Here is a 16,672-nt window from a genome sequence, read left to right as displayed (position 1 = left end):
ATAACCTATCAAAAACTATAAAATGCTAGACCTACCTTAATGATTTATTATTTCTTCAGAGGAAAGGAAGTAAGCATTTATTAAGTACCTATTCGGTGTCAGGCCCTATACTAACCCCTTTTACAAATATCTGATTTGATTCTCACAAGAACCCAGGGAGATAGATATCTTTATTTTATAGTTAATAATAATAATAGTTAACATTTACATAGTGCTTACTGCCTGCCAGGTACTGTACTACTAAGCACTTTTACAATTACTATTTCAAGATTCTCACAGTACTGTTATGAGGTAAGCACTATCATTATCCCCATTTCATAGGTAGGGAAACTAAGGCAAACAGAGACTAAATGATCTGCCTAGGGCTATGTAGTTTAGGAAGCATCAGAGGCAGGATTTGAACTCCAGGCCAATGTCATTCTCTATGCACTGCACCAATTACTTGTCTCAGGGATGGCCTTAATATGTTATGCACCCTGTTGGAAGGAAAAAAACAAAACAAAACAAGCATAAACATTCATTAAATCATTTCTTTTGTTCAACAGGCACTTAAATAAAAATTTGTTGACCTGATTTCCATTAGAGAGAAAAAGTTGTTTTGCTCTAAAAGAAAGTTCTAGGAATACTGACTTTTCAAGCAAACAATTTTCATTTGATAAACTTTCAGGATGTTGCTACTAAATTTTAAAAAAATAATGTGGCATTTTTGCAACTTTGGGCATAAGTAAATTTAATGCTATGCTGATTAAATTGAGTTAGTAAAAAATACCTCATTATTCCCTGACCAAATCAACTACAATTATGTTGTATTTGGCAATGAAGTGGTATGGGATCTGGACTCCCCACACCTTGAACTTTACCACAAATTGCAGGAACCCAGTCCCGGAATCCAGATCCCATCCCAGTATAATCCTTTCAACTGTCCTTTCATTGTGGCCCTGATTCAGCCCAGCCCTTCACTCTATATTACCTCTGACCTAGTCCCAGAATTTTCCCATACATTTCAGTAGATCACCTGTGCCTGTGCCCAAGGCATGTTTCCCACCCCAGCCAGCCCACCTGGATTCCTTAATCCCATCCAGCATCCCCACAGTCCATTACCTCCAAACCACTCCAGGCTACTTCCCACTCCTTAATCCCATCCAAATCTTCCCAAAATCTTTTTCCCTATAAAAATATCAGTCTTGTCCCTATCATATGCATAGGATCCAAATTAGCAAGCAGTAGGGACAGGGAAGATAAGAGAGATACAAAGGATTCAATTTTGCAAACATTCCTTAAGGGGAGGGGGAGAGAAATATTTAAGTCATGATTCCTTGCCCTGAGTTTCCAGCCTAGGAAAAGACCTTATACAGTACACAAAAGATTACACAAAATAATATTAAGCGTGAGCAAATAATTGCATAAGGTCTCAGGGGGATGTGGTTGTTGCTGGTTGGGGAGATAAAGGCAAAATTTTCTAAGAGGTGGAATTTGAGTTGGACTTAGACAAGATGGGTAGTAATTCAACAGGTAAAAGGGGTGGTGGTAGAAGATATTCCAAGTACAGGGAAGCAAGCATGAAAAACCAAAAAAACAGTAGTTTCTAAAGGTTCTCAACAAGGAGAGGATGGGGTGGGTTCCTGTTACAGGAATGCCCTGTTTAGGAAACTGGAATAATTCTTTAGACAAAACATTGTAAGAAACATTTTAAAAGAACTTTGGCAACCAGTAGGTATGCCACTAGACTGGAAACTATGATCTTCAAAAAGAGGACAAGTATACTACTTCTTCACTATGGGCTTCTTAAGACACCTTAGTTTCCCTTAAGGTTAAGGTCATGTCAAGACTAATGACACCTCTGCAGAAAGCCTTTCTAGCTATACACTTAGTGGTTAGTACCCTCTCCTTATTCAAACACTATGTACTTATCTGTTTACTTCACAGAATCATAGATCAAGAACAGGGAGGATTTCAAGAAGACATTTAGCCCAACCCTTTCATCTTAAAAACATAGAAACAGGCCCAGGGAATTTAGGTGATTTGCCAAGATCATACAGCTAGTAAAAGTCATAGTTTTACTCTATGATCTGAGTCCTGTACCAAAGTAAGATATAAGCTCCTATTTTTCTTTTTGTTACTTATATTCCTAATACCTAGCACATATAAATTCTGAATACTTGCCAGATGGGATTAGATTAGAAAGTGATACTTTGTGAGCACTTAGAAAGGATATAGGAATTCACTGAGTAAACCAGGGTGATATATACAATGAATATCACTGTTCCCACATACTTTATGTTATAGATTATCAATATCAATGTTCCTAATATTTTAATAACATACAGCTTCCACCTACTGTGTCTGAAGTCCTGCTGATAGACCCTCTTGGAAAAAGGCAAAAAGAGAATAAAACAGCTCATTTATCTGATGCTGGAGGATGTGTGGCTAGGTTTAACCAATGCAGAGCTGTTTTACAATTTAATACATCTTCAAGTTTAAAAGAGACAATAACAGAGGAGCAAACTTCACATTTCATTATCTCAACAGTCTTTCAACATGGACAAGGAATACTGAAGAAGATAAATATTTTCTACTCAATTTAATCCAACATATATTACACATCTATTATATGCAAGGTACTACGGCAGGGGCTAAGATACAAAACAGGTGAAGTGCCTTTACATTTCAATAGGGGGAAAAATAAATATGCTGACAAATACAAAATAAGACAAAGCAATTTTAAGAGGTAAAGAGTGCTAATACCTCGGTGATGAGTATAGGATCTAGACCCCAAAAAGGAAAAAAAACCCAGACTTTCCCACATGGCCAAATCTCTGGCGTTCCCCTGAGGCCATAATCCCATCAACTGGCCTTAAGCTGTATCTCCCAATTCTCTAGTACCCTTAACCTAGCCAGGCTCTCCATTGTTTTACCACCCTATGGCACCTAGCCACTTCCCACCCTTAATCCTAGTTAGGCTCCATTCTCCCTGGGCTCAGTGGTCCAGGTTCCTGGCATACTATTACATCACTGTCCCCGAGAACTACTTGGCCACTCCTAGATCCCTCCCATAGTCTTTCTGTATATAAGATCCATCTTGTCTCCATTAAGATGCTGAGATTCTTATAAATCTAACCACTGCTCAGATTTTTACAATCTAGCCAACAGTTTACAGGTGCTCAGATTCCTTAAGAGTCTGGCCAATATGGCGATCTTTAATAAACCTTGTCTTTGGCAGAAAGGCTTGGATCTAATTCTTTCTCCTGTCATGATCTCGGGGTCTCAGCACCTCTAAACCTCTAGACCTCATCATAGGGAGTAGAAAGAAGCCCAAACTATAAAGCATCAACTTTTTTAAAAAAGAACAATTTAGAGATGATAAAGTGGAGAATAAAGGCTAATGATTTAAAAAGTGAAATTCTTAATAATGCTGAATAAATGAAGCATTACTTTATTAGATTTAAATATCAATATGTTATGTAAAACATTCTATATTCTGCTTTGCCTAATTTCTATTTTTTTATAGCTCTTAAAATATCTCACCCTCTAAGCCATTAATTTCTGTATTTTGGGTACTGACCTCTTGATATAACTTTCCTGCATTTAGTTTTGGATCCACATTAAGTGATTTTTAAAATAGGAAATCTGGTTCTTCAAGAGTTAAATATTTGGAAAAAACATAAGCATTCTGGATGGCAATCTTTCTACATGCAACACATAATTTGTAACATTTTCATGCCTTCTTGAGAAGGCTATGGTGAACATAAAATAATCTTTCTTAATCATCATTAGGAGGATTAACTATGTTTTTATATGGAATAGTGATGCCCTAGGGGGATGAAAAAGGTGAGCAAGACTATTTGCCCCTGTGTTAAATGGTCTCAATCTGACTTGTTTTTTGAGTTCTTCCGTCTCTCCTTTTTCTTTCAACCTGCCCACTGCTTTCACTTCTTGATGGTATCAGTGCACCTGTCCACCTTTTAATTGACCTTGAGTTAGAAAAACTAAGCTTATTACAAATACAAAAGAATAAGAAGGTTCTTAATAAACTATCAAACTAAATGAGTGGTGCAGTAGATTAAACACTGCACCTAGAATCAGGAAGAACTGAGTTAAAATCCTGCCTTACACACTTACTAACCATGTGATCCTGGCAAGTCACTTTGATCTTTGCCTTGTTTTCTTCATCTATAAAAAGTGAATACTAGGGGGCAACTAGGTGGCACAGTGGATAGAGCACCGGCCCTGAAGTCAGGAGGACCTGAGTTCAAATCTGGCCTCAGACACACAACACTTACTAGCTGTGTGACCCTGGGCAAGTCACTTAACCCCAATAGCCTTAAAAAAAAAAAGTGAATACTAAACAGCACTGCCTCACAGGGCTGTTATGAAGATAAAAATGAAATATTTATAGAGCACCCTGTAAACATCTGGCATGATATAAATGCTATCACCATCACCACCATTATTACTTAAGGTTTAGTGTTCAGAATCTATGACACTTTACTTTAAAAGTTCAAAACTTGCTTTTATTTTCCTTCAGGATCTCAACTGTGTTTTGGATAAATGACCTGTGGGTAACTGGAATGTCAATGTATACATTTCTGGGCAGGACAGGAACCATCCAAACAAGAAAGTTTCTGAAAATACCACAGCATGGTACAAGCTGAGTTTTTTTTTTTAATTGGAACTCCAGTGAGGATACAACTCCATTTATGGAACCTGCTTTATAACATAGTTTTAGGGAATTGTTGTTTAAGGGCACTGAGAGGTTAAGTGACTAGTCTAGAGTCATGCAGTCAGTGTATCAGAAGCAACACTTGAATCCAGCCCCGGTCTCTTTGATCTGGACAAGTGAAAAATTCAAAGGAAGAGCTTGCAGGATGCTGTTAAAAGGCAAAGTAGGATGTGTGCTTCGCTCTCTTAGTGGAGAGTAAGCGAGAGCACAAAGGGCTCTATTTTCCCCACATGGTGTCCTGAGGAGTCCAGGTGTCTCTGCAGCAATTGGGAATATGCCTGGATTTAAACAAAACATCATAACCAAGTCTTTCATTTGTAAAAGAACGTGGAGTTCCTAGTAACTGTAAAGATGTAGGTGGGATTTTAATATAATTAGTGTATTCAAAGCTAGGTGAATGAATTGAGCCTACCAAAACAAGACATTAAAGATCCGAGTCAACCTGACAGAAGACTTCTTCCATTGGTGAGTCCCAAGGGGGTGCTCTAGGCCCTAAGTTATTTAACATTTATCAGTGATTTGGGTGAGGGCATAGAGGACATCAAATCTGCAGCTAACAAAATGTGACACATTTGCCTGTCTTTAGTACTGTCAAACCTCTGCCACTCTCCATGATTATTCAAGGACCACTGAAGAGCAGCACGGCAATCAAGATCCAAAAATATTTTGGCAGGTTACAGTGATAGATCAAATATCGCAAGATTCAACTTAATAGGGCAGCAAGATGGTTGAGTGAATTGTGTCTTCAAAAAATTAGAAATGTGCCAATGAAGCAAAAAATAAAATCAGCAATCATTCATTAAATAAGAGAGAAAAATAAGCTCCTACAAGAAAATGCCCACAGTAGAAGAGATACTGGCTTACTACCCCATACGCTCTTGGCAATGGCTAGAAACAAAAGATGACCTAAGACCAACAGCAGTCTGGAGAGACCTGTACCACAGGCCTTCACCAGACTCCAGCCTTGTTTTTCTCTGCTGACTTCCTAGGATACTTCCCATGAATGGACAATGCTACAATGGTTACAGAGACAGAAGACTACTGGGATTAACAGTAGGTGGGTAGACCCTCACCAACTGCATTTGGCAACCAAACCAGCATCTACCAAGAATCTCATGGAGTCTTTCCTTGGCAGGAATTAAAGACTTTATAAGGGAAAAAAAAATACAGAGAAGATGAGCAAGCAAAGAAAAAACTGGCATAACACATCCAGAAATGGGATCCTCAAGCATCAGAACTTCCAAGTCAGAGAAAAAATGCTCCATGTGGAAGAGAAAATAAAAAACACAGAACCACATTAGAATCAGATAGCTCCAGATGTTTAGTGGGGGGAAAAACCAAACAAACCTGGAACATGATATTGCAAACAGCAAAAGAGAATGAAAAACCCTAGGTTATCTTTAAAAATTGAGCATAATGGAGGTAGGGACAGCATTTTTAATAGAATTTGTTCAATTTCAAGAACTTACATGAAAAATCAAGAGTGATAAAAATTTTCAAAGATTCTGTTAAGTTAGATGGCTTGAATTAGAATTAATTATGTCAGATGAATTTAAAAGAGAAGCAATCTTATACAACCTCAACCATGACAACAGATTTTAGAAAATAATACAGTTGAGAAATAAGCAGGGAAGTTGAATTATGCTTAAAGGCAAATGTTAAGTATATGTACACCTGCCTCCCTGCCCAGCCCCAACCCAACACAATATTTAAGCTTTTAAAGGAAAAACTAAGGCCTACATAGCAAGACAGTGATTGTTGAGCCCTTCAATACACTGCTTCCAGAATCAGAAAAAGAAAAGTATGTGAGGTTATCAGAAATCAATCAATTAACATTTATTAAATGCCTACTATGTGCTAGACACTATTACTAAGGGCTGCTGTCACGGCGCTTATACTCTAACAGTGGTGGTGGTGGTGGTGGTGGGGGTACTGTGAGGGAAGGGAAGAAGCATGATATCAAACAAAGCAATATCCAAAGCAATCTATATACAGAATAAAAATGAAATAATTAATAGAGGGAAGTCAAATTAATTAAGGGCGGTTAGGAAAGGCTTCCTGTAGAATATAGGATTTTAGTTGGGACTTAAAGGAAGCCAGGGAGGTTATTAGTTGGACTGAAAGAGGGAAAATGTTCCAGATATTGGAACAGTCAGAGTCACTGGACTGAAGAGTACAGGTCAAGGAATAAGGTATAAAAGGACTGGAAAGATAGGAGGGGACTAGGTTATCAAAGGTTTTGAACGTCAAACAAAGCAAATTGTACCTGCTGCTGGCAGCAACAAGAATCCACTGGAGTTTGGTGAGTAGAGTGACATGATTATCCATGAAAGACCTGTGGTGACTATTGAAGAGAAAGCTTCAAGAATACCTATTTTTGGCAACATCTAGCAAACCTTTACAAGAACTGATGATGTACTTGAGTTAAAAGAATTTATAATTTGGAAAGAAACCAAACAAAGAAAGAGATCAGTCTTAAATGGAGACTAGGTGATTTTATCCTAAAGAGAGATGACAAAGAACAAATTAGAGAAAAGATAAATAAATTAACATCACAAAATTTATGAAAGTCGCTAAACTAGTTCCTGGGGGCAAGAGGGTGTCTGTGTGTGTGTGTGTGTGTGTGTGTGTGTGTGTGTGTGTGTGTGTGTGTGTGTGTGTAAAAGTATACATATATAATATGTATGTGTATACACAAAGAATATGTAGAGTAAAAAGATCAATTAACTGAGCATGCAAAAAAAAGAAAACCCCAAAACCTGAATACCAAACAATTGCAATAAAAATGGAAATTCTGAAAAATCAGTGACAGCAACAAAATTGAAAACATAAAGACTACTGAGCTGACAAAACTAGAAGCTATTTTTGAAAAAGAACAATAATAGATCAACCATTTGATAATTTGTTTTGCCTTTAATAAAGAAAAAACTAAACAGCTAAGATTTTTAAAAAACAAAAACAAAAAAAATAGGAAGTAAACCATTAGAAACTATCATGTCAAATTATATGCCAATTAAACAAAATTTAAATGAAATAAATATTTACAGAAATATAAAATGTCCAAATGAACTGAAAAAGGAAATGGAGACCTCCCCTGGTATAGCTGGATATACAGGTAAATTATTTAAATAAAGTGTAATCCCTATTATATAAAATAGTCACAAAATTAAAGGCATTCTAATAAACTTCTTTGAGAGAACTATGGTCCTGATACCATTATCACAGGTAGCATTATTTTGTAATGGAGAAACTGTAGAAACTTTTCCCAATCTGGATGAGAGTAAAACAGGATGCCCATTTTATCCACCTCTACTGTAAAAAACACAAGAAAAAACATCGGAGAATTACACAAAGGCAAAGAGGAAGCAAAATTATCTCTTTTGTTGTCAAGGATAGTTTATTTAGAGAATTCCAAAGAACCTAGTATATAAAAAAAAAACCCCAAACCTTAAGATTATAGCTTCACAAAAGTATGACATAGAAATCTTTACTGAACAAAACCTGAAAGAAGAAATGATAAAAAGAAATTCTGTTTAACATAGAAAGAAAGCATTTGGAAATTTATAACTACAAAGGAAATTTCTCAGAAATAAAAAAATGATCTAAATAATCTGAGAATTATTCAATTTTCATTACCAAGCCATCTCAGTATGGCAAAAATGACTATATTGCACAAATTACCCTATAAATTCAATGCCACAGGAATTAAATTAACAGAGGAATCTTTTATTATTTATTTGGAGGAATAAAAGGTCAAGAATATTGAGGGGAAAAATTAGGAAGGGGAAGACACACACACTGCTAAAGCAGAGATTATGAAAACTATCTGGCCCTGGATTAAGATTAGTGGAAGAGAGTGGATAAGCAACACTTAAATTATTCAATCTATTCACAACTCTGTAATCTAGTTCAATCCCTTCATTTTACAGATGAGGAAACCACGGTTCCATTTGCTTGTTGACAAAGTAACATAACTAGCAACTAATAGCAGAGTAGGGACTAAAGCCTAGGTTACTAATAGTTTTCAACCATACCATACATTTAAAGAATTACTACAAAAGTAAACTATGGAAAATCCTTGGGATCTGGAATAACATAAATTATTAATATATTATTCATTGACCCAATTTTCTCCCCAAACACAGTCAACCAAAATACAAGCTGTTTCTGGATTCTGACTTGGTTATGCAAGTATTTTGCACAGTGGAACACTCAACATATACTGGAGTAGTTGACTTAAAATGCACATAAGCTAAATGAAATCAGATTTACTTTCACTTTTTGTTCCCTAGGTGATAACAAGCATTTTCAGATTTTATCTTTGTATGTTTCACACAAACACCATGAACTCAAGAATTTGCCAAATTCATCGTAAGGACCTCTTTTCTTGTAGATGTTCACCTTGTAGACCCATGGTACTATATAATTAAGAATCTTAGGACTTTATAGACTTCATATCTGCCAAGCAGTAAAGGTCCAAAGTCTCAAATTTATAGAAGAGAATAATATGACAAAACAATGTTAAGCAGTTTCTTCAAGGTCATTCTGTGAAGCAGTTGTAAAGTTGGGAACTAAATTTAGTCTAGCTTCACAGGGATCCTATGGAATAGAACAAAGGAAACTAATAGAGGGAGTGAAGAGTAGGAGAGGATTTTTCAAGTGGTTATAATCCAGTTGAAATTAGTACTGTATTTCAACTGCATGAAAACTTATCATGACCAAGGGAAAGATTTCTAGGAAGGGAAGGTGGAAGAGAGAGGGATACACTGGGAAATGTAGGTGATATAAAAACAGAAGATACAATTTTTAAAATTTTAAAGATTATTTTAGGTAAAGGGTTGGAGATGATATATTACATATTTATTCTATGGGGCACAGTGTTAGTGCAAGTAATTTGGCTGTGAAATGCATTTCTGAACAGCCCATACTTCAAATGTGGCAGTCATTTTTGTACTGCTGATTTGTAGTCAGATAAGAAAAGTCAGATTTCATCGGCACAGGTTAGATGGGTGTAGATATTTTTAAGTATTTAAATGGCTGAAAATGGAATAGTCTAAACATGTACTACATTAAAAATACCCCTGATTTAAAAAACTGAAAAACTCAGCATCCCCTCCTGATCCACAATGATTGTATTCCTTATGACTGATACCCACGTTTAAGCAAAAATAGTAAGCTGGTACCCTGTCAATTTCATATAGCCTACAAAACAATTCTGGGCTGCCAAAGAATGTCTATATTTTAATTCAACTAATTAATCTCAAGCAGATGAATGAAACTCAATTGTATACTCTTTAATTGGCTGTTCTGAGCATCTAATTATATATTATCTTCTATTATTATGTGTTAGACACATAGTAGGCTCTTAAGGAATGTTTGCTGTACTAAATGTGCCATGCTGACAAATTCCTAAGTATTTACTATTATAGTAATACTTTATGTAGCAGACTTAATTAGTTTATAAGGGAAATAAATACACAATGAAGTTGCAGTTTCTCATTATAAATTATTCAAGAATTAACTGAAAACATACACTACTACCATAAGGCTGATCTGTCCGAACCCAATGCCTCCGGAGGACTTCCTTATATAGGGTCACTGTACTTTTATGTAAGAAAAGTACAGGTGCTACAAAAAGGTATTTAGTTAAAAATAAACTGAAATTCTAAAGCTTTAATTTTAAGCCAGACAAGCAAAACAGCAAGTGAAAGAATATATTTTCATAAAATTTATAGAAAATACAATCTATTTTCGACGACAAAACTTTTTTTTTCTTAGCTACGCAATGGGGTTAAGTGACTTGCCCAAGGTCACATAGCTAGTAAGTGTTAAGTGTCTGAGGCCAGATTTGATACAAAACATTTCTTTTGATTACATTTCATTAAAAAGCTTTAGCATGAACAAAATTAATTCAACTTAAGGGCAGAGGGGGGAAAAAGCTTATCTCAAGGATCTGATATCTAAGATATATGGGCAATTGACAGGAATATATGAACAAAGCCATTTCCCAGTAAGCATTCAAAGGACATAATCATCCAAAGAACTGCAAATTATTAACAACTATATTACATTTCCAGTCAAGAAGGCTCTGAATATACTTTACATCTAACAAAAACCTGAAACTCCCACCAGACATAATAATGATCACAAAATCCAATGAAAAGCTATATTTAATGCCTTTTTCCACTGCAGAATTACACAAAGTCATAGAAAAGCCCAAAGGCAAAAGGAAAGAAGACCATCTGCAAAGCCAGTGCCATCTCAAGCAAACAAGCCAGCGTCTCTCAGCAACACCAAGAAAGAGATTTCGTAAGACAGCCACAGAGGGATTGGAAACTAGACCTTGGAAGCTTGACCATGCTATCTGTTACAAGGCAATTTAAAATATTTGTCCTCCTGGTTTTTTATCTAGGGAGGTGGATTAAGAGGAGGCATTAGTAATAGGGATGCAAAATAAGCAGAGACCAAGTATCCTGTATTCTTAACTAGTCCAGCTCAGATGCCAAGTGGCTCCAAGGTCCTTACCATGCTGTCTTGAAATGCCGTAGAAGGCCCTGAAAATCCAGGATTGTAAACCTCAAAGATTCAGGTGGGGTCTAACCCCAACAGGTGAGAGAAGTCAGTTCAGGAAAGCCAGGTGACTCAGGGTAAAACTAAGGAGGGCTGACCACCCAAGCTCAAAAGTTCAACAGGGAGAGGATCTTGGTCCTGGCACAAAGTCCCAGTGCAGTTTATTCTACTGCTGAGTAAACCTAAGACCCTGATCAACCCACATAAAAATTACTGTAGATACAGAGATCCACTCAAAGAAGGAGAAAGTAACTCTATAACAGATGTAAAAACAAACTCAAGCAAAAGTGGATTTTCCAGAAGGCCTAAATGAATACCTAGAAGAAACAAAGCAAAAGATAAATAAAAAATCTTTGAAGAATTGGAAAGAATAACTTAGAAGATAAAACGGTATAATATGTAATATAATAACAATATAACAAAATGATATGTGTATATTATACAATGTATGACATAATATTATGTACCATATATTTATACAATATATAATATAAAAGGACAACACTGTTTAAAAAAAAAACTTTGAAAAACTTAAGAACTCTGATTAAAGAAATCACTAATCATGCCTTCATAGGACCAGTGATGAAGCATAGGTTGGCTGCCTCTTGACAGAGTCAATGGGCACAAATTGAAAGAGTATACATTTTTAGACACAAGACAATGTGGGAATCTGTTTTGCTTGACTATACTTATTAGTTGCAAAGGCTTTATTGTTCTTTGAGGGGAGAGAGAAAAAATGTTAACTGAAAAAGATAAAATTTATTCAAAAAAAAGAAAGAGGTGCTATTTGTTACAGGGGAATTTTAAAAATCTGTTCTCCTGGTTTTTTATCTAGGGAGTTAGATTGGGGGGGGGGCGCATTGTAATAAAGATGCAAAAAAAAAAAGATGGCCACAAAAAGACTTTTTTTAAATGCACAGAAGAGAAAAATTTGAGACAAACAGAAGAATTACGTAAATAACATGGGATTTATTATATAATTTTTAAAAAGCAAGTGGTATAAAGTGGAGATATATGGCTTCATATACATCCTTTTCTTGTGTTATCCTGCATATATGAAAAAACTCTTTTGCGTTGCTTACATTAAAAAGCAATGTTGCTTAAAGGAATGATGAATGACCTAAATAGCTGGAGAAACATTCAGTGCTCATGCCAATATAATAAAAATTACTGTACTGCAAAAGTTTATCTACAGATTTAATACTATATCAATCAAGCTACCAAAGGGTTTGATAAAATAACCAAATTAGGGGCAGCTACGTGGCACAGTAGATAGAGCTCTGGCCTTGGAATCAGGAAGACCTGAATTCAAATCCAGCTTCAGACACCGGACACTTACTAGCTATGTGACCCTGGGCAAAGTCACTCAACCCTGACTACCTCACCAAAAAGCAAAAACAAAAACAAAAATAAAATAACCAAATTTTATTGGAGGAAAAAATGAACCAAAAAAAGTAGAAATAAAGGGAGAATAGTACTTTCGGGCCTCAAATTATGTTATAAAGTAGCAATTATCCAAAATACTTTTTACTTGTTAAAAAGTAAGAAACTATAGATCAATGGAACAGATTAGATAAGGAAGTCAGTAATAAAGGAACTCAATAACCCAGTGTTTAGTAAAACCAGAAAATATAAATCACCTTGGAAAGAGCTCCCTATTTGATAACTGCTGGGAAAACTGTAAAGTGGCTTAGAAGAATTTAGCTATCCATGAAATGGATTTATCTCATAGAATTAACTATTGTGATGAAAAGGAAAAAGAAGAATGACCTCAAGAGACAAATATGGGTATACATTAAACTCACTGATCTATTAACAGTGTTATAAAAAACAGTGGTTGGAGACAAAGGAAAAAAGGAAAGTAACATAGAATGAAAAAAAAACACCATGGAACTGCTCTGAAGAAAATATCCCTGGAACAATGAACTTGGGAATGAGTTAAAAGGCAGGAAATGCTACGGACAAAAGGGTTTTTAAAACCTATGTTGAAAAAAAGAGGAGGATAAAATAAAAGGCAGGCCAACAAGCTCAGAGTTGATAAGATAGAATAAGCTAGATAAGCTAGAATAATAAAATAAAACAGAAATGCAGAAGTATTCAAGTTTTATTTTACTTTTCTTGGCAAAAGACAATGATCCTTGAATGTGAAAAAGGCAGAGAAAAGAGCTGGCTAATACCAAGTTGATATCCAATGACATAGTGTCATTATTTTAAAGCTAACAGAAGTCTTAGAGACCAGCTAGTCCAGTTCTTTCATTTTATACATCAGCAAACTGAGGCTCTGATTTTCCCATGATTACATAGGAAGTAAAGTGCCTATGTCTAGATTCAAATCCAGGTCTTCTGACTCTAAATCCAAAGATCTCTCCCTAGTCACAGGGACAAAGCAAAATATGTAGGGGTATAACAAAACAGCATCTACCTCTTGATGAATTTAAGTCACCAGACCCAGATGAAATATAATTCAGGGTGCACATAAGAACTGGCCATGTGATGACTGGTACCTGTCCTTCAACACAAACCACAGCATATGCATTGAAGTCAGTCAACAAGCTTTTATTAAGTGCCTATTATGGGCCAGGCACTAGGAATACAAATACTAACAAGCAACAAAGACTGAGTGGCATGTTTGAGGAAGAGCAAGTAGGCCAGTGTAATTTAATCATAAATTGTTTGAAGGGGAGTATACCCATGGTTAGGGGATATAACCTGAATGAAGATCCAACATGAAGACCAAAGAGCAGTCAGAAAAGCAGGACAATCAGGAGAAGTAAATGTTATAACAAAACTAGAGAGGAAAGTGTATTGAGGAGGAGATGATGATCAATAGTGGCTTAAGCTGCAGAGAGATTAAGAACAAACAGGACTGTTAAAGCAGAGAGCAGCTAAAGAAAGATTATCAAACATAAGATAATGCCACATTAGAATTAAATGAAAGAAATGGAGACATTTTAGCCCACAAGAGACTTTTTATGAATGATAATGGTATTCAAGGGCTCGAAGGGATATAATAAGGAAAATGAATCAGACTATTCTGACTAGCCACAGAAGGCAGAACAAGAAACAATGGGGTAGAGGTTGTAAAGAGGCAAATACCAGAGCTTCATTTAGGCTGGACGAGGGAGCCAATAAAGCCTCTTCCAACTCAGATTCTTGTAACTCTGTGAAACTCTCCCTGATCACAAATGAGTAACTTTACCCCTTCTCTAAGCCTTCTAAGATTTTTGTTGTACCTCTGTTATGGCACTTACCACTTCTGGCCTTGCATCAAAGTTATCTCTGCACATGTCATCTCCTTTACTGAACTGTAGGCTCCTTGACAGAAGTGACTAATTTAATTCACATAATGGAATTAATCAATATTTGAATTGAAAGAACAGCTGAAAAAAAAAATCACAAACACACACAAAGCGAGGCTGATCCCCAGTTTCTAATCTGATTTTGTGCAATTCTTTAGTCTACAGAACTAAATCTTTTAAAAGGCCTTTAGATACTGCAAAGGATAAAGAAATTAAGCTATTAAACACCTATTATGTGCAGGCCGTTGTGCTTGGTACTATAGAGTAGATAAAAAAAGGGATAACATGTTTTCCCTATCCTGTAGGAGCTACCTGGAGAAGGCAAGATAGACACACATATAAAAAGAAAGAAAGCAAGGATAAAAATATTAAATAAATTGTCAACATACCAAACATCAGAAAGGAAATTCGGGGAATCATAGATTTTAGAGCTGTAAGATTGCTTAGGTCACCTAGGCTCAACAGATTCATTTAGGGGGGACACTGAAGCCCCAGAGGGGAAGTGCCTCACAGAACATTACACAGATATAAATGTCAAGAGGCAGTATTTAAAATCAGGTCCATGTTACTCTAACCATCGTGCCATTCTGCCTCTTTAAATAAATGAGACATTAATTAACTTAAATTCTAAAAGAGTTCAAAAGCTAGAGGTAATTGTGAGTTAGGGTATTAAATACAGGTGGTCATATTGAGATAGACAGGTCTTGAAGGATGACTACAACTCCATGAGAAGTATGTATGGGGAGTGAGGATTCTGCATTTTAGATAGAAAAATCACTTGAATATAAGCAAGAACATTAAAATTCTATAGGCTTCTGTGGAGGATATGAAGTAGACTACATTCTCCAGTTGGAAGAAAGAATATGTGGAGGGGAATAGCAGAAGGAAAGGCAAGTGGCAGATCAGGAACTGATTATGAATTTAAGTATAGATCTGATTCTATATTTAGTAGGGAGCTATTGAAGTTTTTTTTAGCAAAAGACTAATGCGGTTGAAATTGTTTCTGGAAGGGTTTTGGAAGATTTATCTGGCAATTGTGATGGACTGAAGAAGGATGAAATAAGAAAGGAGAGCAGTTAAGACACTAATGAAATTGTCCCTGTAAATTATTTGAATTGATAAGAGCTTATGCAAGGGTACTGGCTGCAAGAAACATTATGAAAGCAACAGTATTTGGTGACAGGATTTACCTTTTCTGTAGATTAGGATTTTAACACATGACTTTGTCTTTAAGTATAACTCGGTTATGTTGAATATTTAAAATTGCAAGTTACATAAAGAACATTTAAAAAAAAATCCAAAGTCGGGGGCAGCTAAGTAGCGCAGTGGATAGAGTACCGGCCCTGGACTCAGGAGGACCTGAGTTCAAATCCGGCCTCAGACCAAACACTTGACACTAGCTGCGTGACCCTGGGCAAGTCACTTAACCCCAATTGCCTCACCAAAAAAAAATAAATAAAATAAAAATCCAAAGTCAAGGGGCAGCTGGGTAGCGCAGTGGATAGAGCACAGGCCCCGAAGTCAGGAGAACCTGAGTTCAAATGTGACCTCAGACCAAACACCTGACACTAGCTGTGTGACCCTGGGCAAGTCACTTAACCCCAAGTGCCTAAAAACAAAACAAAACAAACAAAAAAATAATCCAAAGTCACCAAAAATCTAGATATTTTACGAGTCATTGATCACCAAAAAGACAGAAGAGGGGAAATGCTTCTGGATTTGCCCGATTTTTAATCCAGATTATTTAATACTCTTAACTTCCTTAACCGAGATCTAAAAACAATAAATAAATTTAATCATAATCAGCTTTCCTCATGTTCTTTCTTAGCATTCAGGTTGTATAATCTGGAAGATCACATTTCATTTATAATTTTAAACCTAAAAATACTTTTTTATAAAGTAGATTTTTATGATCCAGAATGGGTAGTAAATAAGTAACATTTCTGATAAGAGTTACTCATTCCATGTACACAGGAAGCACCACTATGGTAATGGAATATGAATTTTCATACACTGAGAATGTATTAATACACATTCCACATGATGCCTTACACTAACAAATATTTCTTTTTCGCCCATGGAT

At 35.9% G+C, this 16,672-nt stretch overlaps 1 protein-coding gene across 1 annotated transcript in view; it reads right to left on the bottom strand.

The window, feature by feature from the left end:
• The window catches only part of SAMTOR (S-adenosylmethionine sensor upstream of mTORC1), a 64,604-nt gene that overhangs the window by 23,390 nt on the left and 24,542 nt on the right, over positions 1-16,672 (bottom strand). The window lies entirely within an intron of this gene.

This window comes from Phascolarctos cinereus, unplaced genomic scaffold (assembly GCF_003287225.1).
Source record: "Phascolarctos cinereus isolate Bilbo 61053 unplaced genomic scaffold, phaCin_HiC Scaffold_1;HRSCAF=81, whole genome shotgun sequence".
NCBI lineage: Eukaryota > Metazoa > Chordata > Mammalia > Diprotodontia > Phascolarctidae > Phascolarctos > Phascolarctos cinereus.
The sequence above is the reverse complement of the archived record's forward strand: the minus strand, read 5'-3'. Positions and strand labels throughout refer to the sequence as shown.